Source organism: Oncorhynchus keta, chromosome 22, assembly GCF_023373465.1.
Source record: "Oncorhynchus keta strain PuntledgeMale-10-30-2019 chromosome 22, Oket_V2, whole genome shotgun sequence".
Taxonomy (NCBI): Eukaryota; Metazoa; Chordata; class Actinopteri; order Salmoniformes; family Salmonidae; genus Oncorhynchus; species Oncorhynchus keta.
In genome coordinates, this window is record NC_068442.1 from 33,034,067 (window position 1) to 33,060,211 (window position 26,145).

The window sequence follows — 26,145 nt, forward strand, 5'->3', positions numbered from 1 at the left end:
AATTTCCACGACATGTGTTAATGTTAATTCCAGTGTTAATTCCACTGTCCTGCAGCTCAGGCAGGCATTTCGTCTACACAATTTTCCCATGCTATTATTTGGTTTGCAACAGCAGGTACCCAATCAAGGGTTACATTCTTTCTCCCCTTGAGGTTTCTACTATGAGCACTAATACTGCAGATCTGAAAAGGCATTCCTGTGCCTCTACATTCAGCCAAATGGTGGCAGGCTGGCTGTGGGGAGGGCACGGCAGCTCTCTTCCCTAAATATTAATCAGCAGGAACTGGAAGGACAGAGGAAAGATGGGTGAAACATGATGGAGGTGGAGGGTGGGGAGGATGGAGAGAGGCTAGGGAGAGGCTGGTGGGGCTGGCAACGGTGGAGAGGCTTGGGAGGGAGGGGAGGTGGGGGGCAGGGAAGGCTGAGAAGGGGACAATGCTCCCCTCCCCGATAGCACGGCCCTGGTTGTGTGCCACACTTGGATCAGCTTGTCCCTCTCTACCCAGCGTCACCCCACACATCCATCACCCAGCCTCTTTCTCATTTATATAGCATCATCATTAAGGAATTAGCCTCAACCTATGAATAATGCCCACAAGGCCATGAGGAAAATCCAGACATAAACACAGTCCTTCAGAGGGATTACATGTCTAACCTCAAATTCCTCTCACTCACCTTCTATCTGGCCCATTAGTTTGACTTGGGTTCAAAGGAATGTATGAGTATTATTGAATTTCTCCTCTGACTCCAGCAGTGCACGTATCATGCGGTGAGTCTATCACCTTGCATTTTCCACATCACAACTCCAGCTCTGACAGGAGCTGCTGTCTGTGTTATTTCTTATGAGTTCTCTCTCTCTCACACACACACACACACACACACACACACACACACACACACACACACACACACACACACACACACACACACACACACACACACACACACACACACACACACACACACACACACACACACAGGTAACGCGCACACACACACACACAAAGGCTCAACAGGACATGGCTTCGTAGACTCACGCAGCTGTTGCAGGTCCTTACAGCTTTTGAAGGAGGGGCAGGCGGTGATAGTGAGCGCTACCAGCCAGTGTGTTACACAGACTGCCTGAAGAACACCTTGCGAGGGTCCACTGACCACTGCAGCACCTGCAGTTGACTCTGAAACACAGCAATAAGCACTGGCCTGTAAACTACCTCCCCAAACGCCCATACACACACATAATAACCACATGCTCTGGAAGGAGAATGTCAAGACTATCTCAAGGTTGGTGTGGGTGTATGCACGCAAGCACACACACACACGCACACACGCACACACACACACACCATATCTACACTCGTAGTGTAGTCGAGGTTTAAAAAAGGCTTTTTAAAGTTTGTATTTTCCACTTTAAAATGTCAGAGTTGATCTGCCGTAACAAAAAATGTCCATTAAATATAATACACTTAATAATTCTAATTTCTTGTTGCTGCAGGATTATATTCCTGCTGTAGCAAACTGGCTGAAATTAAGATCATACATCTGTACCTGCAGTGCAAAGTAGATGTTGGGGTAGTAATAGGCCAGGTAGCAAATGTCGTCGTTGTGTTTGAAGTTTACGGTAAAGGTCAAGGTGTAGAAGGAAGAGCTCTTCTGGCCTCGGCTTGGCAGAAGTTGTTTCGGCATGGACAAAACTCCAATGACATGTAATTTAAAAAACTCAACTTACAGAATGTTACGCTATACAGTGTACCAAACATTAAGAACTTCCTTCCTAATATTGAGTTGCACCCCCTTTCGCCCTCAGAACAGCCTCAATTCATCAGGACATGGACTCTACAAGGTGTCGAAAGCATTCCACAGGGAAGTCTTCAACTTCAGGAGGCTGAAGAAATTTGGCTTGTCACCAAATACACTCACAATCTTTTACAGATGCACAATCGAGAGCATCCTGTTGGGCTGTATCACCGCCTGGTATGGCAACCTGCTCCGCCCACAACCGTCTGCACAATGCATCACCGGGGGCAAACTACCTGCCCTCCAGGACACCTACACCACCCGATGTCACAGGAAGGCCAAAAAGATCATCAAGGACAACAACCACCCAAGCCACTGCCTGTTCACCCTGCAATCATCCAGAAGGCGAGGTAATTACAGGTGCATCAAAGATGGGAACATATGATAACTGCTTGTGTGGAATCAGTCAGAGAGTGTCTGACTCGTCAGCACTTACCTGGGGTCCTCCAGATCAAACACAACTTCATTAATAATGTCCTCAGGGTGGAGGAGATGCTGGATGTCCTCAAACAACTTTCTGTTAGAGACAGTACATATCCAATGAGGATTTTATTTATTTATTTCACCTTTATTTAACCAGGTAGGCTAGTTGAGAAGAAGTTCTCATTTACAACTGCGTCCTGACCAAGATTTTTTATTTTACCTTTATTTAACCAGGCAAGTCAGTTAAGAACATATTCTTATTTTCAATGATGGCCTGGGAACAGTGGGTTAACTGCCTGTTCAGGGGCAGAACGACAGATTTGTACCTTGTCAGCTCGGGGGTTTGAACTCGCAACCTTCCGATTACTAGTCCAACGCTCTAACCACTAGGCTACGCTGCCGCCCCGATAAAGCAAAGCAGTGCGACACAAACAATAACACAGAGTTACACATATAATAAACAAACATACAGTCAATAATACAATAGAAAAAGTATATATACAATGTTCAAATGAGGTAGGACAAGGGAGGTAAGGCAATAAATAGGCCATAGTGGCAAAATAATTACAATATAGCAATTAAACACTGGAGTGATAGATGTGCAGAAGATGAGTGTGCAAGTAGAGATACTGGGGTGCAAAGGAGCAAAATAAATAACAGTATGGGGATGAGGTAGTTGGATGGGCTATTTACAGATGAGCTATGTACAGGTGCAGTGATCTGTGAGCTGCTCTGACAGCTGGTTATTAAAGCTAGTGAGGGAGATATGATTCTCCAGTTTCAGTGATTTTTGCAGTTCGTTCAAGTCACTGGCAGCAGAGAACTGGAAGGAAAGGCGGCCGAAGGAGGAATTAGCTTTGGGGGTGACCAGTGAAATATACCTGCTGGAGCTCGTGCTATGGGTTGTTGCTGCTATGTTGACCAGTGAGTGATTATCCAATGAAGATAATCTAGTATAATATAGTTACACTACTGTACACTTCAATAACACAGCATTCAGCATTAATCTAGTTTATTAATTATGGTTCTGTAATTATTTTAATAAATACTGTGCATAGAATATATTCTTAGATTTGCCGGTACTGGCCATATAGTACAGCATTATGTAATCTAAAGCATGTTATGACTCATTACAAACAAGTACATTTGAGTTCTGTAATATTATAGCGAATGGCTGACTTCATAAACCCTGGTCAGCCTAAACCCTGCATGTTAACTTATATGGCAATTCGACTGGACACTTCTAGATTTCCCCGAAATAAATATAAGCAGCGGGATACATCCAACACCTGCAGACCTAGTTTTTCTGTGTAGCAGCTTGGTGTGTCAGCACAGCAACGGGCCCTGATATTTCCTCCTCTCTCTCAGTAGGAGAGAGACTGTGGTGCAGACACTGCTCTATCTCTACCCCTCTCCTATAACTATTCCATTGCCAACTCGCCAAGGTCCCTCACATCTCCCCAACTTCAGAAGAGAGGCGCCAGCCACAGAGGAGCACTGCATCAGACAGCCATTCCTTTCCTCCTCTCTGTGAATACAGGATTACAAGATGGGCTGGAGAAATGTCTCCACTGCAACCACACAGCCCTCCTCATCCCCTCCTTCATCCCTGTGCAGTGTGCACTCTAAAGAAATCCACCAGAGGACAATAATAACGTCTGGGAGATCCACCAGGAGGCTAGGGGAACACATGCTGGATGGAGCCTGAGGGTGTGGCTATTTGATCAGGCCATGCCTGTGAGGACCACTGCCCTTCATCTACCCCACCATGTCTTGAGGGGAGAGAACAGCCAGCAACCATCCCACTGAGTGAGAGAGAGTCAGAGGGTGGCTGAAAACACTTTCTCACGCTCTCTAAGAAAACAGGGCCCAGCAGACCAGACACCGTCCAAATGACATGAGTCTACTTGTTTTTCTTCATGAAGAGGAGTTTTACATCAGGGAAATCTTAATTTAACTTGGGACAATTTACATACACTTCTGGTGAAAGCTGAATTTAAAAGTATTCAGAACCATGTTATGTGAACTCAGACTCCCAAAAATGAAAGTGCTTGACAAAATTGCATCTGTGCAACCTAAATGTTGCAGACTGCCAAACACTTTAAAGTCCCCAAAAATTGGTTTTGCACAGAAGAAGACACTAAATAGAGCTAATATCTTATCTCTCCCCAGGGTGAACACAATGAATTGTGAAATTAGTGAAATAAACGTCCTTTCCCACAATCTGCTATTTGCACCTGGAAAAGTTATCCAGGAAAAAAAAAAGTTTTGGTCCAGGCACTCGCCACACAGCCTAATTAGACTACTGAGTGTTTAATAAAAGGTTTGCACTTTGGGATACATTTGGGTTGACTGACTTCAGTTGAGGGAAGCAGAACGAAAGAGACTGACAAAGATCATTTTTAATGACAAATTAAACAGCTTGAGATAATGATAAGCAAGATGTGGATATCTACACTAGATGACCAAAAGTATGTGGACACCTGCTCGTCGAATATCTCATTCCAAAATCATGGGCATCAATATGGAGCTGGTCCCCCCTATGCTGCTATAACAGCCTCCATTCTTATAGGAAGGCTTTCCACTAGATGTTGGAACGCAGACTGCAAGCCAGGCCTAATCGCCCAACATCAGTGCCCAACCTCATTAATGCTCTTGTGGCTGAATGGCAAGTCAACGCAGCATGTTCCAATTCATCTTTAATTAAGGTGTTTGATGGGATTAAGGTCAGGGCTCTGTGCAGGCCAGTCAAGTTCCTCCACACCGATCTCGACAAGCCATTTCTGTATGGACCTCGCTTTGTGCACTGGAGCATTGTCATGCTGAAACAGGAAAGGGCCTTCCCCAAACTGTTGCCACAAAGTTGGACTCACAGGATCGTCTAGAATGCCATTGTATGCTGTAGCGTTAAGATTTCCCTTCACGGGAACTAAGAGGCCTAGCTCGAACCATGAAAAACAGTATTCCTCCTCCATCAAACTTCACAGTTGGCAAAATGCATTTGGGCAAGTAGCGTTCTTCTGGTATTCGCCAATCCCAGCTTCGTCCATCGGACTGCCAAATGGTAAAGCGTGATTCATTACTCCAGAGAACACGCTTCCACTGCTCCAGAGTCCAAAGGCGGCAAGCTTTACACCACTCCAGCTGGCGCTTGTCATTGCGCATTGTGATCTTAGGCTTGTGTGCGGCTACTCGGCCACTGAAACCCATTTCATGAAGCTCCCGACGAACAGTTCTTGTGCTGACGTTGCTTCCAGGGGGAGTTTGGAACTAGCTAGTGAGTGTTGCTTCCAGGAGGAGTTTGGAACAAGCTAGTGAGTGTTGCTTCCAAGGGGAGTTTGGAACTAGCTAGTGAGTGTTGCTTCCAGGGGGAGTTTGGAACTAGCTAGTGAGTGTTGCTTCCAGGGGGAGTTTGGAACTAGCTAGTGAGTGTTGCTTCCAGGGGGAGTTTGGAACTAGCTAGTGAGTGTTGCTTCCAGGAGGAGTTTGGAACTAGCTAGTGAGTGTTGCTTCCAAGGGGAGTTTGGAACAAGCTAGTGAGTGTTGCTTCCAGGGGAGCTTCCAGGGAGTTTTTGGAACTAGCTAGTGAGTGTTGCTTCCAGGGGAGTTTGGAACTAGCTAGTGAGTGTTGCTTCCAGGGGAGTTTGGAACTAGCTAGTGAGTGTTGCTTCCAGGGAGTTTGGAACTAGCTAGTGAGTGTTGCTTCCAGGGGGAGTTTGGAACTAGCAGGGGGAGTTTGGAACTAGCTAGTGAGTGTTGCTTCCAGGGGGAGTTTGGAACTAGCTAGTGAGTGTTGCTTCCAGGGGGAGTTTGGAACTAGCTAGTGAGTGTTGCTTCCAAGGGGAGTTTGGAACTAGCTAGTGAGTGTTGCTTCCAGGGGGAGTTTGGAACTAGCTAGTGAGTGTTGCTTCCAGGGGGAGTTTGGAACTAGCTAGTGAGTGTTGCTTCCAGGGGGAGTTTGGAACTAGCTAGTGAGTGTTGCTTCCAGGGGGAGTTTGGAACTAGCTAGTGAGTGTTGCTTCCAAGGGGAGTTTGGAACTAGCTAGTGAGTGTTGCTTCCAAGGGGAGTTTGGAACTAGCTAGTGAGTGTTGTTTCCGAGGACTGGCGATTTTTACGCCCTGCACACTTCAACACTCGGCAGTCCCACTCTGTGAGCTTGTGTGGCCTACCCCTTCGCGGCTGAGACATTGTTGCTCCTAGACATTTCTAATTCACAATAACAGCATTTAAAGCTGACTGGGGCAGCTCTAGCAGGGCAGAAATTTGACAAACTGGGGCCTCACGTGTCGTGCTTCACTACAGATCCGGGTTCGATTCCAGGCTGTGTTGCAGCTGGCCACATTGAAAGTCACTGTGCTCTTCAGAATGGGCCATTCTACTGCCAATGTTTGTCTATGGAGATTGCATGGTTGTTTGATCGATTTTATACACCGGTCAGCAACAGGTGTGGCTAAAATAGTCGAATCCACTAATTTGAAGTGTGTCCACTTAATTTTGGTCATGTCAACTACGGATTTTACATGTCAAAGATACTAAAGCATTTGTTGATTCTCAACAATGCCAATAATTTCAGGTTCATTAACAAATGATAAAAGCATTGTCATCAATAAGACAAAAAATGTATAGAATACAATTGCATTACATGCACAGCCGATCATATAAATAAGTCCAGAATCAGATTATGTGGAAAAACATTTCAAGACCTATCTAAATCCCATCTTTCTGTGCATATATAAAGCCTATATTAGTCACTCTTCAGAAAGCTGCAGTAAGCAATTTGTTTGATTAGCCAAAACTTCTCCCTCTGTTTGTATGGCCCCTCAAAATGAGTAACTACATTGACTACACTGTAGTAGTGTAGCATAATAAATATAGTTGTAGAAAAAGAGTGTAAAATGATCTAAACTATTCAACCAGGAAAATCTGTTCAGTACAGTAACAACCCCCCTCAAACATTCCCACAGTGTTGAACACTGTGCTAGTGTCAAGGAAAGGTGTCAGATGGTTACACCACGACAGTGAGATGACCATCGAAGAAGACAGGGAAAATGTTGCCATTATTCTTAATATCTCCGGCAAGTCTGTCTCTTCTCAAAAACAATTCTGGCAATCACTTCCAGAAACCTGCTTCCATGAACTACTTTTGAAGATGGCACTCACAAAACATTAAATGAATCCAAGACAATTGACAGGATGAATGCTATCTCTGCTGTGCCATCTGTGACAAAGAGGAGCAACAGCAGATGATACAAAGAGAGAAAATAATCAAGACAGTGTGGATAGCAGGAGGACCAAGCATATATTTTACATCTTCCTTTCTAAAAATTCTCCTTAAATTCCTTGTACAAATGGTGTTTATGCAAATGAAGTGGTGGGATGCTTGTAATGGTTAGTACCACACTGATACAAGGCCTTCCATCATGCCATGACACAAGAATGGCGCTGCAAGGGATAGCAGCTATTTTATGGGCTCCTGACCAATTCTGCTATTTTGTGTGTTTTTTTTGCTCTGATCTTAACTTTTTCCGTCATCGTTTCCTATGACCGAAAAGAGCTTCTGGATATCAGAACAGCAATAACGAACCTCGATTTGGATGAAGATTTCTACTTCAATGAGTAGGAGGCGCAGGACATTCCGCTCACCAGGCCCGAAAATGAAAAAGGCGTCGTAAGAGAGGCCGATGTGTGGGCAACCTGACGAGACTACGTCAGCGAATACATAAACATATGGGGCACATAACAATCTCAGCTCTGTAGATTTTGCTGCGAAGAGACAGAATCAATAGATCATTTATTCAATATTGCTCCCATGTAGCTTGTTTCTGGCCACAGGTTCAGGAAGGGCAACAACAACACAAATCACAACATGCACTTAAAAGTAACCTTACAAATAACAGTGTTGGGCAATTTGGAAATCCATAGTCAGTCAAAAAATAATATAATAATATTCTTAGGAAAGGTTTTTATCTTTATCTCACAATCGGTGGATACTATACGATTAGAAATGTAAAACAATTATGTAAAACGTCACAGCACAATTGAAAGATATATGGCACATGGAAACCAAACGAGGGTGGTCTATGGTGATAGGTGGGATGGGCTGAGAGTGGCCGAGGGTTGGGATTAAAAAGCTTATGTTTGGTCATGTATTGTTATGTGACTGCTTTATATAAAAGTACCGTGTATGTAAAATGTATATGCAAAATGAAAAGCTTAAAAAATATATATATATATATTTGTCCTCTGAAGAGGGAAGGTAGTGGATGGTCCACACACACAAACACTGTCTTGAAGAGGGCACGACAAAGCCTCCTCCCCCCCATGAGCCTGAAAAGATTTGGCATGGCCCCTCTGATCCTAAAAAAGTTCCACAGCTGCACCATTGAGGGCACCTTGATTGGCTGCATCACCACTTGGTATGGCAACTGCTTGGCATCCGACCGCAAGGCACTACAGAGGGTAGTGCATACAACACAGCACATCACTGGTGTGGAGCTCCCTGCCATCCAGGACCTCTATACCAGTCGGTGTCAGAAGAAGGCCATAAAAATGGTCAAAGACTCCAGCCACTCAAGTCATATACTCAAGTCATATACTGTTCTTTCTGCTACCGCACGGCAAGCGGTACCGATGCACCAACTTCAGAACCAACAGGACCCTGACCTGCTTAGTTAGTTCAACAATTAACCAAACAGCTGTCTGCATTGACCCTTTTTGCACTAATCTCTGACTCGTCACATATGCTGCTGCTATTGCTTATTATGTAATTTTATTCCTAGTTACAGTTGAAGTCGTAAGTTTACATACATTTAGTTCACATACAAACTCGTTTTTCAACCACTCCACAAATGTCTTGTTAACAAACCATAGTTTTGGCAAGTCGGTTAGGACATCTACATTGTGCATGACACAAGTCATTTTTCCAACAATTGTTTACAGGCAGATTATTTCACTTATAATTCACTGTATCATAATTCCAGTGGTTCAGAAGTTTACATAAACTAAGTTGACTGTGCCTTTAAACAGCTTGGAACATTCCAGAAAAAGATGTCATGGCTTTAGAAGCTTCAGATAGGATAATTTACATAATTTGGGTCAATTGGAGGTGTACCTGTGGATTTATTTGTCACGCCCTGAAAATAGAGAGCCTTTTTATCCTCTATTTTGGTTAGGACGGGGTGTGACTAGGGTGGGTAATCTAGGTTGCTGATTTCTATGTTGGCCTGATATGGTTCCCAATCAGAGGCAGCTGTTTATCGTTGTCTCTGATTGGGGATCATATTTAGGCAGCCATTTCCCCACTGTGTTTTGTGGGATCTTGTTTATGTGTAGTGGCCTGTGAGCACTTCATTGTCTTCACGTTTTGGGCAATCTTTATTGTTTTTTTTTGCGTTTCAGTTAATAAACATGTGGAAACCATATCACGCTGCACCTTGGTCCGATAATTCTTATGACGAACGTGACATTATTTCAAGGCCTACCTTCAAATTCAGTGCCTCTTTGCTTGACATCATGGGAAAATCAAAAGAAATCAGCCAAGATGTCAGAAATTTTGTTTTAGACCTCCACAAGTCTGGTTCATCCTTGGGAGCAATTTCCAAATGCCTGAAGGTACCACGTTCATCTGTACAAACAATAATATGCAAGTATAAACACCATGGGACCACGCAGACGTCATACCGCTCAGGAAGGAGATGTGTTCTGTCTCCTAGAGATGAACGTACTTTGGTGCGAAAATTGCAAATCAATCCCAGAACTACAGCTAAGGACCTTGTGAAGATGCTGGAGGAAACAGGTACAGAAGTATCTATATCCACAGTAAAACGAGTCCTATATCGACAAAGATCGTACTTTTTGGAGAAATGGCCTTTGGTCTCATGAAACAAAAAATAGAACTTGTTTGGCCATAATGACCATCGTTATGTTTGGAGGAAAAAGGGGGAGGCTTGCAAAGCGAAGAACACCATCCCAACCATGAAGCACGGGGTGGCAGCATCATCTTGTGAGGGTGCTTTGCTGCAGGAGGGACTGGTGCACTTCACAAAATAGATGGCATCAAGAGGAAGTAAAGTTATGTGGATATGTCGAAGCAACATATCAAGACATCAGTCAGGAAGTTAAAGCAGCAGCTACTCTTCCTTGGGTCCAGCAAAATGAAGGCAGTTTATACTATTTTAAAACACTACAATACATACACAGATTTCACAACACACTGTGTGCCCTCAGGGCCCTACTCTACCACATATCTACAGTACTACATCCATGTGTATGTATAGTGTGTATGTTATCGTGTGTGTGTGTGTGTGTGTGCCAATGTTTATGTTGCTTCACAGTCCCCGCTGTTCCATAAGGTGTTTATTTAATCAGTTTTTTAAATATAATTTTACTGCTTGCGTCAGTTACTTGATGTGCCCCCCCTTAAAAGATTTAGATGCACTATTGTAAAGTGGCTGTTCCACTGGATGTCATAAGGTGAATGCACCAATTTGTAAGTCGCTCTGGATAAGAGCGTCTGCTAAATGACTTAAATGTAAATGTAAATATAGTCATGGCTTTATGTAGTACTGTGTGCCTCCCATAGTCTGTTCTGGACTTGAGGACTGTGAAAAGACCTCTTGTGGCATGTCTTGTGGGGTATGCATGGGTGTCCGAGCTGTGTGCCAGTGGTTTGGACAGACAGCTTGGTGCATTCAACATGTCAAATCAAATCAAAAGTATTTATATAGCCCTTCATACATCAGCTGATATCTCAAAGTGCTGTACAGAAACCCAGCCTAAAACCCCAAACAGTAAGCAATGCAGGTGTAGAAGCACGGTGGCTAGGAAAAACTCCCTAGAAAGGCCAAAACATAGGAAGAAACCTATAGAGGAACCAAGCTATGAGGGGTTGCCAGTCCTTTTCTGGCTGTGCCGGGTGGATATTATAACAGAACATGGCCAAGATGTTCAAATGTTCATAAATGACCAGCATGGTCAAATAATAATAATCACAGGCAGAACAGTTAAACCTGGAGCTGCAGCACGGCCAGGTGGACTGGGGAGAGCAAGGAGTCAAATCAAATCAAATCAAATCAATTCAAATCTAATTTTATTTGTCACATACACATGGTTAGCAGATGTTAATGCGAGTGTAGCGAAATGCTTGTGCTTCTAGTTCCGACAATGCAGTGATAACCAACAAGTAATCTAACTAACAATTCCAAAACTACTGTCTTATACACAGTGTAAGGGGATAAGGAATATGTACATAAGGATATATGAATGAGTGATGGTACAGAGCAGCATACAGTAGATGGTATCGAGTACAGTATATACATATGAGATGTGTGTAGACAAAGTAAACAAAGTGGCATAGTTAAAGTGGCTAGTGATACATGTATTACATAGGGATGCAGTCGATGATGTAGAGTACAGTATATACATATGCATATGAGATGAATAATGTAGGGTAAGTAACATTATATAAGGTAGCATTGTTTAAAGTGGCTAGTGATATATTTACATCATTTCCCATTATTAAAATGGCTGGAGTTGGGTCAGTGTCAATGACAGTGTGTTGGCAGCAGCCACTCAATGTTAGTGGTGGCTGTTTAACAGTCTGATGGCCTTGAGATAGAAGCTGTTTTTCAGTCTCTCGGTCCCAGCTTTGATGCACCTGTACTGACCTCGCCTTCTGGATGATAGCGGGGTGAACAGGCAGTGGTTCGGGTGGTTGATGTCCTTGATGATCTTTATGGCCTTCCTGTAACAACGGGTGGTGTAGGTGTCCTGGAGGGCAGGTAGTTTGCCCCCGGTGATGCGTTGTGCAGTCCTCACTACCCTCTGGAGATCCTTACGGTTGAGGGCGGAGCAGTTGCCGTACCAGGCGGTGATACAGCCCGCCAGGATGCTCTCGATTGTGCATCTGTAGAAGTTTGTGAGTGCTTTTGGTGACAACCCGAATTTCTTCAGCCTCCTGAGGTTGAATAGGCGCTGCTGCGCCTTCTTCACGACGCTGTCAGTGTGAGTGGACCAATTCAGTTTGTCTGTGATGTGTATGCCGAGGAACTTAAAACTAGCTACCCTCTCCACTACTGTTCCATCGATGTGGATAGGGGGGTGTTCCCTCTGCTGTTTCCTGAAGTCCACAATCATCTCCTTAGTTTTGTTGACGTTGAGTGTGAGGTTATTTTCCTGACACCACACTCCGAGGGCCCTCACCTCCTCCCTGTAGGCCGTCTCGTCGTTGTTGGTAATCAAGCCTACCACTGTTGTGTCATCCGCAAACTTGCCAGGTAGTCCTGAGGCATGGTCCTAGGGCTCAGGTCCTCCGAGAGAGAGAAAGAAAGAATTCTAGAGAGCATACTTGAATTCACACAGGACACCGGATAAGACAGGAGAAGTACTCCAGATATAACAAACTGACCCTAGCCCCCGACACATAAACTACTGCTGCATAAATACTGGAGGCTGAGACAGGAAGGGTCAGTAGACACTGTGGCCCCATCCGATGATACCCCGGGACAGGGCAAAACAGGAAGGATATAACCCCACCCACTTTGCCAAAGCACAGCCCTCACACCACTAGAGGGATATCTTCAACCACCAACTTACCATCCTGAGACAAGGCCGAGTATAGCCCACAAAGATCTCCGCCACGGCACAACCCAATGGGGGGCGCCAACCCAGACAGGAAAATCACATCAGTGACTCAACTCACTCAAGTGACGCACCCCTCCTAGGGACGGCATGAAAGAGCACCAGTAAGCCAGTGACTCAGCCCCTGTAATAGGGTTAGAGGCAGAGAATCCCAGTGGAAAGAGGGGAACCGGCCAGGCAGAGACAGCAAGGGCGGTTCGTTGCTCCAGAGCCTTTCCGTTCACCTTCACACTCCTGGGCCATAATACACTCAATCATATGACCCACTAAAGGGATGAGTATTCAGTAAAGACTTAAAGGTTGAGACCGAGTTTGTGTCTTTGACATGGGTAGGCAGACCATTCCATAAAAATTGAGCTCTATAGGAGAAAGCCCTGCCTCCAGCTGTTTGCTTAGAAATTCTAGGGACAATTAGGAGGCCTGTGTCTTGTGACCGTAGCGTACGTGTAGGTATGTACGGCAGGACCAAATCAGAGCGATAGGTAGGAGCCAACCTTGAAATCAGCCCTTGCCTTGACAGGAAGCCAGTGTAGGAAGATTAGCACTGGAGTAATATGATCAAATGTATATGTTCTAGTCTGGATTCTAGCAGCCCTATTTAGTACTAACTGAAGTTTATTTAGTGCTTTATCCGGGTAGCCGGAAAGTAGAGCATTGCAGTAGTCTAACCAAGAAGTAACAAAAACATGGATTAATTTTTCTGCATAATTTTTGGAAAGAAAGTTACTGATTTGATTTGATATGTTTGTCACGCCCTGGTCAAAGTATTTTGTGTTCATCTTCATGTATTGGGTCAGGCCAGGGTGTGGCATGGGTTTTTGTATGTGGTGTGTATATATTGAGATTGTAGCTAGTGGGGTGATCTAGCAAAGTCTATGGCTGTCTGGAATGGTTCTCAATCAGAGGGGGCGGCAGCGTAGCCTAGTGGTTAGAGTGTTGGACTAGTAACCGGAAGGTTGCGAGTTCAAATCCCTGAGCTGACAAGGTACAAATCTGTCGTTCTGCCCCTGAACAGGCAGTTAACCCACTGTTCCCAGGCCGTCATTGAAAATAAGAATGTGTTCTTAACTGACTTGCCTGGTTAAATAAAAGGTAAAATAAAAAAAGAGGCAGGTGTTTATCGTTGTCTCTGATTAGGAACCATATTTAGGCAGCCATATTCTTTGAGTTTGTCGTGGGTGATTGTCCTTAGTGTCCTTGTTCCTGTGTTAGTTTACACTAGTATAGGCTGTTTCGGTTTTCGTTACGTTCTTTATTTTGTAATGTTTGTATTTAGATTCGTGTTACGTTTTGTTCATTAAACATGGATCGCAATCTACACGCTGCATTTTGGTCCGACTCTCCTTCACTACATGAAAACCGTTACAATGTTCGTCAAAAGAGAGATCAGGGTCCAGAGTAACGCCGAGTTTCTTCACAGTTTTATTTGAGACGATTGTACAACCATTAAGATTAATTGTCAGATTCAACAGAAGATCTATTTGTTTCTTGGGACCTAGAACAAGCATCTCTGTTTTGTCCGAGTTTAAAAGTAGAAAGTTCGCAGCCATCCACTTCCTTATACTCTTATGGCTGCGATCCCCGTACAGGGACCAGCATCAGGGGAAATTTCAGAGTGACAACTAAAAATACAACATCGTAACATTAAACATTGTTGAAAATGCAAGTGTCTTACATCCTTCAAAAGATTAGAATCTTGGTAATCAAACTATGTTTTCCGATTTAAAATAGCTGTTACAGAGAACAAATACCATGCTTTAGTTTGAGAAGAGCAATCAACAACAAAAACATTTTCCGCCATGACAGTTTTTACACATTCTCATCTGAAGGTAAAATGATGACTTACATTCTAATGTCTCTTATTTCTCTTCCTGAGGGTCGTAATTACACATTTCTAAACATCATTGTTTTTTTGCGGTGAGTATTGACTGAAGTGAACTGATTTGAAGACGACGAGCAATGACTTCCTTGCACACCAATAATTTTAGCGAAGCTTCGTTGATTGACTGTGTTTCTGCCCAATGACCACTGATCCTCTTGACATCTTGCTGGGTAGATAGCCAATGAGCTGGGGTAAACGCCAATATGTGATGGTTATGGGTTGGCCCACCATTCCTTGTTTGTAATCGCACGCGTAACGAACTCCATTCTCACCTTGACCATCAGAGTAGTTTCAGTGACGCTTGTTACGCACAGTAGTATTTTGGAAAGTAGTATTTTCAACGATTTCATTGAAGACATCATGGCGAATAAATCAGGAAAAGCGAAGTTTAAGTATACAGATTTGCACCAGATTATAGAAGAGATTGATCGGGAAAGTGAGAAAGATTTTTTGTTTGAGGAATCTTTGAGTGTTATGATTCAAACAGGAGCTGAGGAGCTGTTTCTGCAAGGACAGGACGTACTTCTGGGCGGGTAAGTGCTAATGCCGTTTTATGAAATATAAATATATATATATATATATATATTTTTAATAAAAATAATATATAGTATATATATATATATATATATATATATATATATATATATATATATTTCAATTTGTGATGAAATGTGTGTGTGTGTGTGTGTGTGTGTGTGTGTGTGTGTGTGTGTGTGTGTGTGTGTGTGTGTGTGTGTGTGTATGTATATTCCATGTCAGATATATATATTTTTTAAAAATTTATTAAAATGGAATGGAGTAGAACAGCAAACACACAAGGCCACTGCGCCTGCTTACTCCTCTCCATTTCAATATGAAATAGCCGTTGGGTGCTTTTCGGGGGAGGGCAGGCCCACAACAATGGCCGGATGGAACAGCACTTCACCTTAGTGACTGTTCCCTCTGCTCTATACAATACATATCTGTTTATTTTATGTGATGATAAAAGTCGGATACAATACAAATATTTGTTTTAATGTTTTTCTTTCACAGTGATAGCGACTCCGACTGGGAGCCCCCGGTGCCAAGCTGCCCGCTCTACTCCTGCCTCCAGTGGTGTTCATATGCCACAGTTCATTACTGCAGGCATGACTGTGCCTCAGGGCCAAAAGGCCACAGCATGGAGGCGTCGTTGTGTTCTGTGTCGCATGAAGTCCCCCATCACCTGCACCACTTGTTCAGTTTGCCTCTGCTTTACATCAGAAAGAGACTGCTATGGGACATGGCACAGGCAGCAAAATATTGTGTAGGGGACTTCCAAAGGGCCTACTGTTTTTTTAAAATATTTATTTTCTAATATTTAAAAATATATATATATATTTTATTTTTGTGTGTTAGAATTGCTTTTTGATATGTTGTATATAGTTATTTGCACTGTTATTTATATAGTTATCGGTCATTTCACCAATTCGGCCACTTGGGTACATTTGGGCAACTTGTGTGGGGCACCTGGGTGACTTCATGCTAAATGTCATGTAGCTCACCCATTCCTGAAGTTATCAGTCTGAAACTCTGCACACCTACAGTTGCCCTCTTGTGTATTCCATCAAAATTATCTCTCTCATCCTATCTGACTGTGTGGCTATTCTAGTACATATGAAAGATGCTACAACAATAAAAAACAGAAAACGTATGCTCTTTCTTTCTCTTTTCTTCCACCAGATCTACTTTTATATTCTCCTACATTCAATTAACATTTCCACAAACTCCAAACTACGCAAGAACTATTTAGAGAAGAAACAGTCAGCTGGTATTCTGTCTATAATGGAGTCGCCGGCACAGTCACCGGATTTCAACCCTATTGAGCTGTTGTAGGAGCAGCTTGACCGTATGGTACATACAATGTGCCCATCAAGCCAATCCAACGTGTGGGAGGTGCTTCAGGAAGCATGTGGTGAAATCTCTTCAGCTTACCTTAAAAATTGAGAACTAGAATGCCAAAGGTCTGCAAGGCTATAAATGCTGCAAATGAATGACTCTTTGATGAAAGCAAAGTTTGAAGGACACAATGATTATTTCAATTAAAAATCATTATTTATAACTGTGTCAACATCATGACTATATTTCCTATTAATTTTGTAACTCATTTCATGTATGTTTTCATGGAAAACAAGGACATTTCTAAGTGACCCCAAACTTTTGAACGGTAGTGTACTTGTATGTTGAGCAGCCGGAGTGTTAGATGTGCCTGCTTGGGTGTGTCAGTATGGATCTGAAACCATGGCTCTTCCTTCTCTCTCTCTCTCTACCCACAAGAAGTAGGGGTTACAGCATGCCAAATGCTGTTATTCACAGACAGCCACACGGTGCCTAGTCCTGGTCACATCAGTCAGGCACAAAGAATAAAATAAGTATGTTAGGAAGAGGAGGATAATGGGAGCTCCGGAACGACTTCTTCCATGTGTGTGTGTCAATGAGGCAGCGAGGTGGTGGCATTGATTTATGCCTGCATCAGAGGCCCTGTTATTGAAGTAATGTGAAGTCAGAAATCGCTATACATCAAACTCACAGCACGCACTTCCTCGGTCAAGCCTTTTCGCAAGTAATGGATCAGTCAAATAGGCTCCCATTTTACTCATTTTGGAGAAATTACAGAGGAAAATTGCATGTGTCAGATTATGTCTGTGCCCATGCCAGTGAGTGCTTGAGTGAGTGAATGTGTGCTTGTGTGTGTGTATCGTGTGTGCGTGCATGACTACTGAGTGCATGTGTGCTGCAATCACAAATCACTCACGTATTCCTTGCTGCAGTCAGCCTCTTCATTTCAAATGTCGTCGTCACTATCATCTCCAAAGTTGACATCTAGCGAAAAAAAAAATACAAGACGACTTATACGTACATTTCAAGATGTGTCAGACTTCTGAACAATTTGTGTAGGATGAAACAAACTGGTAAATGAGAAATCTGTCCCTGTCTGACATGTAATATGCATGTGCATGACTAAAATGTGAATTGTAAAATGCACGGTACGGACCTGTAACAGTGACCAAAACAAATAGATGCATACATCCAAAAAAGACATACCTGCAAATCATTAAACATACAATATGAGAGCTTTTATCTTGACCTGTATCTTTTATATTCTACAAAGGACAAACACTTCTATTGCATATGGATTTTACAGTAATGCCTCTGACCTTAAAAAAAACAACTTGATCTTCTTTTGTTTCTGTAGACCTTTCACCCTGATGTTCTAGTCCGCTAACATGACTGGCAGATGAAAGAGTTAAACTCCATGTCATGTCAGCAGACAGATAGGGAAACGAACGATGGTTCACGGAGAAAGAATTCAGAACCTCCTTAGAAAGGTCCCCATTCCAACAGGATGAGCTAGGAATATGTCAAACTGAAATCTGCCTCACAGCAACAGCAGCCATAAAGGTATTTCAATTTGGAGGGTCATTATTGAGAGAGGTGTGAGGAATTGGTAGCTACAGGGGCTCTTAAAGGACCAAATCGCCCGCTAACTGATTCTAGAGGTGTGCCACTGTTGATGTAACTAGAGACAGTCAATTTCAACATAGCAGACTGGCCTTGTTGATGTCCCGTGTTGCAGACAATATATCTTTTGAATGTTGTGAAATATGTCCTTGTTGTTGGAACTGAAAATATAGATTTTCAATGGCTTTTCAGATTTTTGGCAAATTGGAAAAGCCCTATGGCATGGGGTATTTATATTCTTTCCTTTGGGTGGATCATCCTGTACTTTACCCTGTTCTCAGAGTTTCACTGCTGCCTGCTTATTCACTCCTGTCCGTTTATAGGCAAGTTAGATGAAGAGTGATCCACTCTTCTAGGAAGGCGTTCCACTAGATGTTGGAACATTGCTGCGGGAACTTGCTTCCATTCAGCCACAAGAGCATTAGTGAGGTCGGGCACTGATTTTGGGTGATTAGGCCTGGCTCGCAGTCGGCATTCCAATTCATCCCAAAGGTGTTCAATGGGGTTGAGGACAGGGCTATGTGCAAGTCAGTCAAGTCATTCCACACCTATTTCGACAAACTATTTCTGTATGGATCTAGCTTTGTGCATGGGGGCATTGTCATGCTGAAACTATTGCTATAAAGTTGGAAGCATAGAAACATCTAGAACAACATTGTATGCTGTAGAATTAAGATTTCCCTTCCCTGGGACTGAGGGACCTAGCCCGAACAATGAAAAACAGCCACAGACCATTATTCCTCCTCCACCAAACTTTACAGTTGGCATTATGCATTCGGGCATGCAGCTTTCTCCTGGCATTCGCCAATCCCAGATTTGTCCGTCGGATGCTAGATGGTGAAGCGTGATTCATTACTCCAGAGAACACGTTTCCACTGCTCCAAAGTCCAAATGGTGGCGAGCTTTAAACCATTCCAGCCAACGCTTGGCATTGCACATGGTGATCTTAGGCGTGTGTGCGGCTGCCGAGGATAGACGATTTTTACTCGGTTCTGCGCTTCAGTTCTCGCCGGTCCCGTTCTGTGAGCTTGTGTGGCCTGCAACTTCGCAGCTGATCCGTTTGTGCTCCTAGACATTTCCACTTCACAATAGCAGTGCTTACAGTTGATAGGGGCAGCTCCAGCAGGGCAGAAATTTGACGAACTGGCTTATAGGAAAGGTGGCATCCTATGACGGTACCACGTTGAAAGTCACTGAGCTCTTCAGTAAGGCCATTCTACTTCCAATGTCTTCTACGGGGAGTGCATGGCTTTGTACTCAATTTTATACACCTGTCAGCAACGAGTGTGGCTGAAATAGCCGTATCTACTAATTTGAAGGGGTGTCCACACACTTTTGTATACATAGTGTAGCTACAGGGTAACCACACCTGAGCTTGCTGAATAACAAAACACGCCAGGAAGTCTTTTTCACTGCAGGTCACTGTCAGTGTGTTACAATGGTATAATGTTGCTCATCATATTCAATCAATTACTGCAATAACAAAAAATATATGTCACATTCCTCTCATATATAGGATTCACACACACAGAGACAGAGAGAGAGTTCTTGGGCTCCTGAGTTCTTCTGCAAAAAATATAGAATTAGAGTTGGATAAATGTAGATAAACTTACATTCTTTAAACCTCAACATTAAAACTTTCAATCCAAATCAAAATTCCATACCTAGAACCTCGATCTTTGCCAAAATTGCCTAAATGGACTATTACTACCAAGGACTATCAAGAAAAAACTTCTAACAAACCAAAACCTGCAGAAGAAGCACGGCGGAACCTGGAAATACTATCCAACACAAAACTGAGTGAGTAATATTCAGTCTGAAGCTACTTCGGAAGCCAAAAAGGAAAAGACAATCTCTAGGTAATTTTGTTATATAAAGCTATGTAAATAAGTATACTAAGCTACCAAGCTGCTAGGACAGAACAGACCAGGCAACTTAATGTTCCACACAGACCATCCCCTGGCATGGCACAGCGCTATAAGAGCACACTATCCCTATTTCAATAGAGAGTTTATTGGCCCAGGGTGGAAACTCAGAATATGAGGAAATTGAAACAACCTCTGTCAACGTGTACAAGTGTGGGACAGTAATGGTGCAGGTCATCCTCATGCAGTTCCAGCAGGACTTTTACGGGATCAAAGAGAGAGCACAGCACTCTCCCTGTGACGACTCCCCCATCCTGAGTGAGGCTGATCACACCTCTTCAAACTGTCCTGCAGACAAGGATAGTTTGGATAGTCCCCCAGCACTGAACCAACCAGGTCCCACAACGGCACTACTTCTCCATCATTGAGAGGGATACAGAGATGGAGAGAGAGAGACATGGTGGAGTTCAGAGAGCTAGTCCACACAAATCTAGACAGAACAAACCCATAAAACAGACCAACATAACAACGCCCACACAACAAGAGGAGGGAGGGCAGAAGATGGAGAACTTAGAGGCACAAATGGCACTGAAGGACGAGGTCCGAAAGCTGAGGTGTGACAGAGAGCAGGACACTCCCCCAGACAACCCAACAGACCACACCCCCTCTGAACAGCCCTCCTGACAACCCCCCACATCCACTGAGGACACACAAAAGCCAGATATTGTGCTCTTCATTGACTCAAATGGCAAATACATTCAAGAGGATAAACTTTTTCTGAAACACAAAGTGGCTAAACTCTGGTGCCCAAACACTAGGCATGCCCTGGAGCTGTTGTCAGGGAACAGACTAAGTTCCCCCAGCCACGTCATAATTCACATGGGCACAAAGGAAAGGTCGGCAACAGCACTCAAGGGAGTGATTGAAAAAGCTTCTTCAAGGGCTTCCCAGGTGGCGCAGTGGTCTAAGGCACTGAGCTGTGCCACCAGAGACTCTGGTTTCGAGCCCAGGCTCTGTCACACCCGGCCACGACCGGGAGGTCCATGGGGCAATGCACAATTGGTCGTCCAGGTTAGGGAGGGTTTGGCAGGTAGGGATATCCTTGTCTCATCATGCACTAGCGACTCCTGTGGCGGGCCGGGCGCAGTGCACGCTGACCAGGTCGCTAGGTGCACGGTGTTTCCTCCAACACATTGGGGCTGGCTTCCGCGTTGGATGCGCGCTGTGTTAAGAAGCACTTCGGCTTGGTTGGGTTGTGTTTCGGAGGATGCATTGCTCTTGACCTTAGTCTCTCCTGAGCCCTTGCGGGAGTTGTAGCGATGAGACAAGATAGATAGCGATAGACAAGATGCTCTTCTCTGTATCACGGAGGCGCTCCGCTCTGCTAAAGCTAACTCTCTCTCCTCTGCTCTCATCCTTCTAGACCTATCGGCTGCCTTCGATACTGTGAACCATCAGATCCTCCTCTCCACCCTCTCCGAGTTGGGCATCTCCGGCGCGGCCCACGCTTGGATTGCGTCCTACCTGACAGGTCGCTCCTACCAGGTGGCGTGGCGAGAATCTGTCTCCTCACCACGCGCCCTCACCACTGGTGTCCCCAGGGCTCTGTTCTAGGCCCCTCTTATTCTCGCTATACACCAAGTCACTTGGCTCTGTCATAACCTCACATGGTCTCTCCTATCATTGCTATGCAGACGACACACAATTAATCTTCTCCTTTCCCCTTCTGATGACCAGGTGGCGAATCGCATCTCTGCATGTCTGGCAGACATATCAGTGTGGATGACGGATCACCACCTCAAGCTGAACCTCAGCAAGACGGAGCTCCTCTTCCTCCCGGGGAAGGACTGCCCGTTCCATGATCTCGCCATCACGGTTGACAACTCCATTGTGTCCTCCTCCCAGAGCGCTAAGAACCTTGGCGTGATCCTGGACAACACCCTGACGTTCTCAACTAACATCAAGGCGGTGTCCCGTTCCTGTAGGTTCATGCTCTACAACATCCGCAGAGTACGACCCTGCCTCACACAGGAAGCGGCGCAGGTCCTAATCCAGGCACTTGTCATCTCCCGTCTTGACTACTGCAACTCGCTGTTGGCTGGGCTCCCTGCCTGTGCCATTAAACCCCTACAACTCATCCAGAACGCCGCAGCCCGTCTGGTGTTCAACCTTCCCAAGTTCTCTCACGTCACCCCGCTCCTCCGCTCTCTCCACTGGCTTCCAGTTGAAGCTCGCATCCGCTACAAGACCATGGTGCTCGCCACGGAGCTGTGAGGGGAACGGCACCTCAGTACCTCCAGGCCCTGATCAGGCCCTACACCCAAACAAGGGCACTGCGTTCATCCACCTCTGGCCTGCTCGCCTCCCTACCACTGAGGAAGTACAGTTCCCGCTCAGCCCAGTCAAAACTGTTCGCTGCTCTGGCCCCCAATGGTGGAACAAACTCCCTCACGACGCCAGGACAGCGGAGTCAATCACCACCTTCCGGAGACACCTGAAACCCCACCTCTTCAAGGAATACCTAGGATAGGGTAAGTAAGGGTAAGTAATCCTTCTCACTCCCCCAACAAGATTTAGATGCAAGTGGCTGTTCCACTGGTTGTCATAGGTGTTTGCACCAATTTGTAAGTCGCTCTGGATAAGAGCGTCTGCTAAATGACTTAAATGTAAATGTAAATGTAATAGTAACTACTAACAATTGGATACCATGAAATTGGGGGAAAAAGGAGGTACAATTTTAAAAAAGCTTCCTCAACTTTCCCCAACGCACAAGTGGTTATCTCCACCCTGCTACCACAAAATAATGTTTAACCATACAGCGGGTGAATGCAAGCATTTTGCGAGAAACCTAATGTAAACCTGGCCCACCACTCCACCCTGGACTTGAACAGCCTTCACGACCAGGTCCACCTCTACAAGGCAGCAATCCCAACTTTTGCCAGGAACCTGAAGGACGGCACCCTCAACCGTAGCCCCAGGCCCTCACACAGGAGCAACAGAGCAACGGACACCCTGCACAGACCAGCGAGACACCCTCCCAGACATGCAAGACCCCCTCCCGAAGGACCTGCACTTAGAGAACCCATGCCAAGAGGACATACATCCAGACCACAGCATCACCAGTCACAACCCAACCAGCTAAGACTACCCCAAGCAAACCCTAGCCACACCCTATATATCCCCCCCATATCAGACCTATGCCCCTTCCGCACACCCCATGCCCACCACTCATGCGGCAAGGACCTCAACATGACAGCAGGGCGGGCATATGACCAGGCCGTGAGCAGAGCACAAACCCCACTATTACACCCGCCCCAACCCCATCCTGGAACTTAAGAAGTACAGTTGAAGTCTGAAGTTTACAAACACTTAGGTTGGAGTCATTAAAACTCGTTTTTCAACCACTCCACAAATTTCTTGTTAACAATAGTTTTGACAAGTCATTTTTCCAACAATTGTTTACAGACAGATTATTTCACTTATAATTCATTGTATCACAATTCCAGTGGGTCAGACGTTTACATACACTAAGTTGACTGTGCCTGATAGACTAATTGACATAATTTGAGTCAATTGGAGGTGTACCTGTGGAAGTATTTCAAGGCCTACCTTCAAACTCAGTGCGTCTTTGATTGACATCATGGGAAAATCAAAAGAAATCTAACAAGATGTCAGAAAAAAAATTGTGGACCTCCACAAGACTGGTTCATACTTGGGAGCAATTTACAAACACCTGAAGGTACCACGTTCATCTGTACAAACAATATTACGCAAGTATAAACACCATGGGACCACGCAGCCGTCATACCACTCAGGAAGGAGACGCGTTCTGTCTCCTAGAAATCAATCCCAGAACAACAGCAAAGGACCTTGTGAAGATGCTGGAGGAAACAGGTACAAAAGTATCTATATCCACAGTAAAACGAGTCCTATATCGACATAACCTGAAAGGTCGCTCAGCAAGGAAGAAGCCATTGCTCCAAAACCGCCAAAAAAAACAGACTACGGTTTGCAACTGCATTTGGAGACAATGATCATACTTTTTGGAGAAATGTCCTCTAATGAAACAAAAATAGAATTGTTTGGCCATAATGACCATCGTTATGTTTGGAGAAAAAAGGGGGAGGCTTGCAATCCGAAGAACATCATCCCAACCGTGAAGCACAGGGGAGGCAGCATCATGTTGTGGGGATGCTTTGTTGCAGGAGGGGCTGGTTCACTTCACAAAATACATGGCATCATGAGACAGGAAAATTATATGGATATACTGAAGCAACATCTCAAGACACCAGTCAAAAAGATACAGCTTGGTCGCAAATTAGTCTTGCAAATGGACAATGACCCCAAGCATACTTCCCAAGTTGTGGCAAAATGGCTTAAGGACAACAAAGTCAAGCTATTTGAGTTACCATCACAAAGCCGTGACCTCAATCCTATAGAAAATTTGTGGGCAGACCTGAAACAGCGTGTGCGGGCAAGGAGGCCTACAAATCTGACTCAGATACACCAGCTCTGTCAGGAGGAAGCTTGTGGAAGACTACCCGAAACGTTTGACTCAAGTTAAACCATTTTCAAGGCAATGCTACCAAATACTAATTGAGTGTATGTAAACTTCTGACCCACTGGGAATGTGATGAAAGAAGTATAAGCTGAAATAAATAATTCTCTACTATTATTATGACATTTCACATTCTTAAATAAAGTGGTGATCCTAACTGACCTAAGACAGGGAATGTTTACTACGATTAAATGTCAGGAATTGTGAAAAACTGAGTTTAAATGTATTGAGCTAAGGTGTATGTAAACTTCCGACTTCAACTGTATGTATCAGATGCTCAACATGCTTTGCTCACACCTATTGTGATTGTCCGGGCATAAACCACACAAAAACAACAAGAGACACTATAGAACATAAAGCTTTTACTATTTCATCCTGGAATATACAAGGTCTGAGGTCATCTGCTTGTGGCCTAAAGAGCAGGAACCCAGACATCATCAAAGAAATTGGAAATACAGACATTGTCATCCTACAAGAAACATGATATAAAGGAGGTGGACCCGCTGGTTGCCCTCTAGGTTAAAGAGAGCTGGTAGTTCCATCCACCAAACTACCAGGTGTGAAACAGGGAAGAGACTCAGGGCGTATGCTAATTTGGTATAGAGCAGACTTAAACCACTCTATTAAATTAGTCAAAATAGGGACATTTTACATCTGTCTAGAAATTAATAAGAAAGTATTAATTACCTATTGTTGGAGCATAATCAGAATTAGTGGGTAACATAGGTAAGATGTTTTATATTCATCATATGTTTGTAAGTTACTTCTCATCAGAATGTTTTTGTATAATACTGTGGAGGGGTTTGCAGTCATCTGGTCTCTGTCAAGACTAAGTTACGTGGGCCGGAGAGAGGGGAGAGGTCAAGCATGTATCTCTTGGCTCCACAATGTCTGTGTGCCAGTCAATGTATCTCTGTGATCTTGTCAAGATAGGATGGATTTGATATATGTCTGTTGATATGGAGGATTTGTTTATGGTTCTTAGTTTGAGAAAAGAACATAGTTTAGGAGACAAAGCTGAACGATAAATTATGCCTATGCTGTCTGGCTATGTGTGTCTTTGCTTAACGATGACAGCTTCTCCATCCTGGAGGGGGAGATCAACAATTTCCAGGCTCAGTGACATGTACTAGTCTGTGGCAACCTAAATGTCAAAACTGGACAAGAACCCAACACCCTCAGCACACAGGGGGACAAACACCTACTTGGAGGTGACAGCATTCCCTAGAAACAACTACATAACCAAAAAAAAAACGGTCACAACTCCTGCAGCTCTGTCGAATGCTGGGTATGTACATAGCTAATGGTAGACTTCGAGGGGACTCCTATGGTAGGTACACATATAGCTCATCTCTTGACAGTAGTACTGTAGACTACTTTATCACTGAACTCAACCCATAGTCCCTTAGAGGGTTCAGTCAGTCCACTGACACCCCTATCTGATCACAGCGAAATCACACTCTACAATACTTGAAAAGAGCTATGCTCAATCATGAGGCATCAA

General features: G+C 44.2%; 1 protein-coding gene across 5 annotated transcripts in view; it reads left to right on the plus strand.

The window, feature by feature from the left end:
• LOC118401366 (kelch-like protein 25) overlaps positions 1-26,145 on the plus strand; it is a 997,662-nt gene that overhangs the window by 822,130 nt on the left and 149,387 nt on the right. Inside the window, exon 1 of one of the 5 annotated variants that reach the window (XR_008075530.1) lies at positions 22,509-22,614. The exons of the other annotated variants lie outside the window; for them this stretch is intronic. The gene's annotated coding sequence lies outside the window, so the exon portion shown is untranslated. Of the gene's footprint in view, positions 1-22,508; positions 22,615-26,145 lie in introns of those variants that run through there. 5 annotated transcript variants of the gene reach the window in all.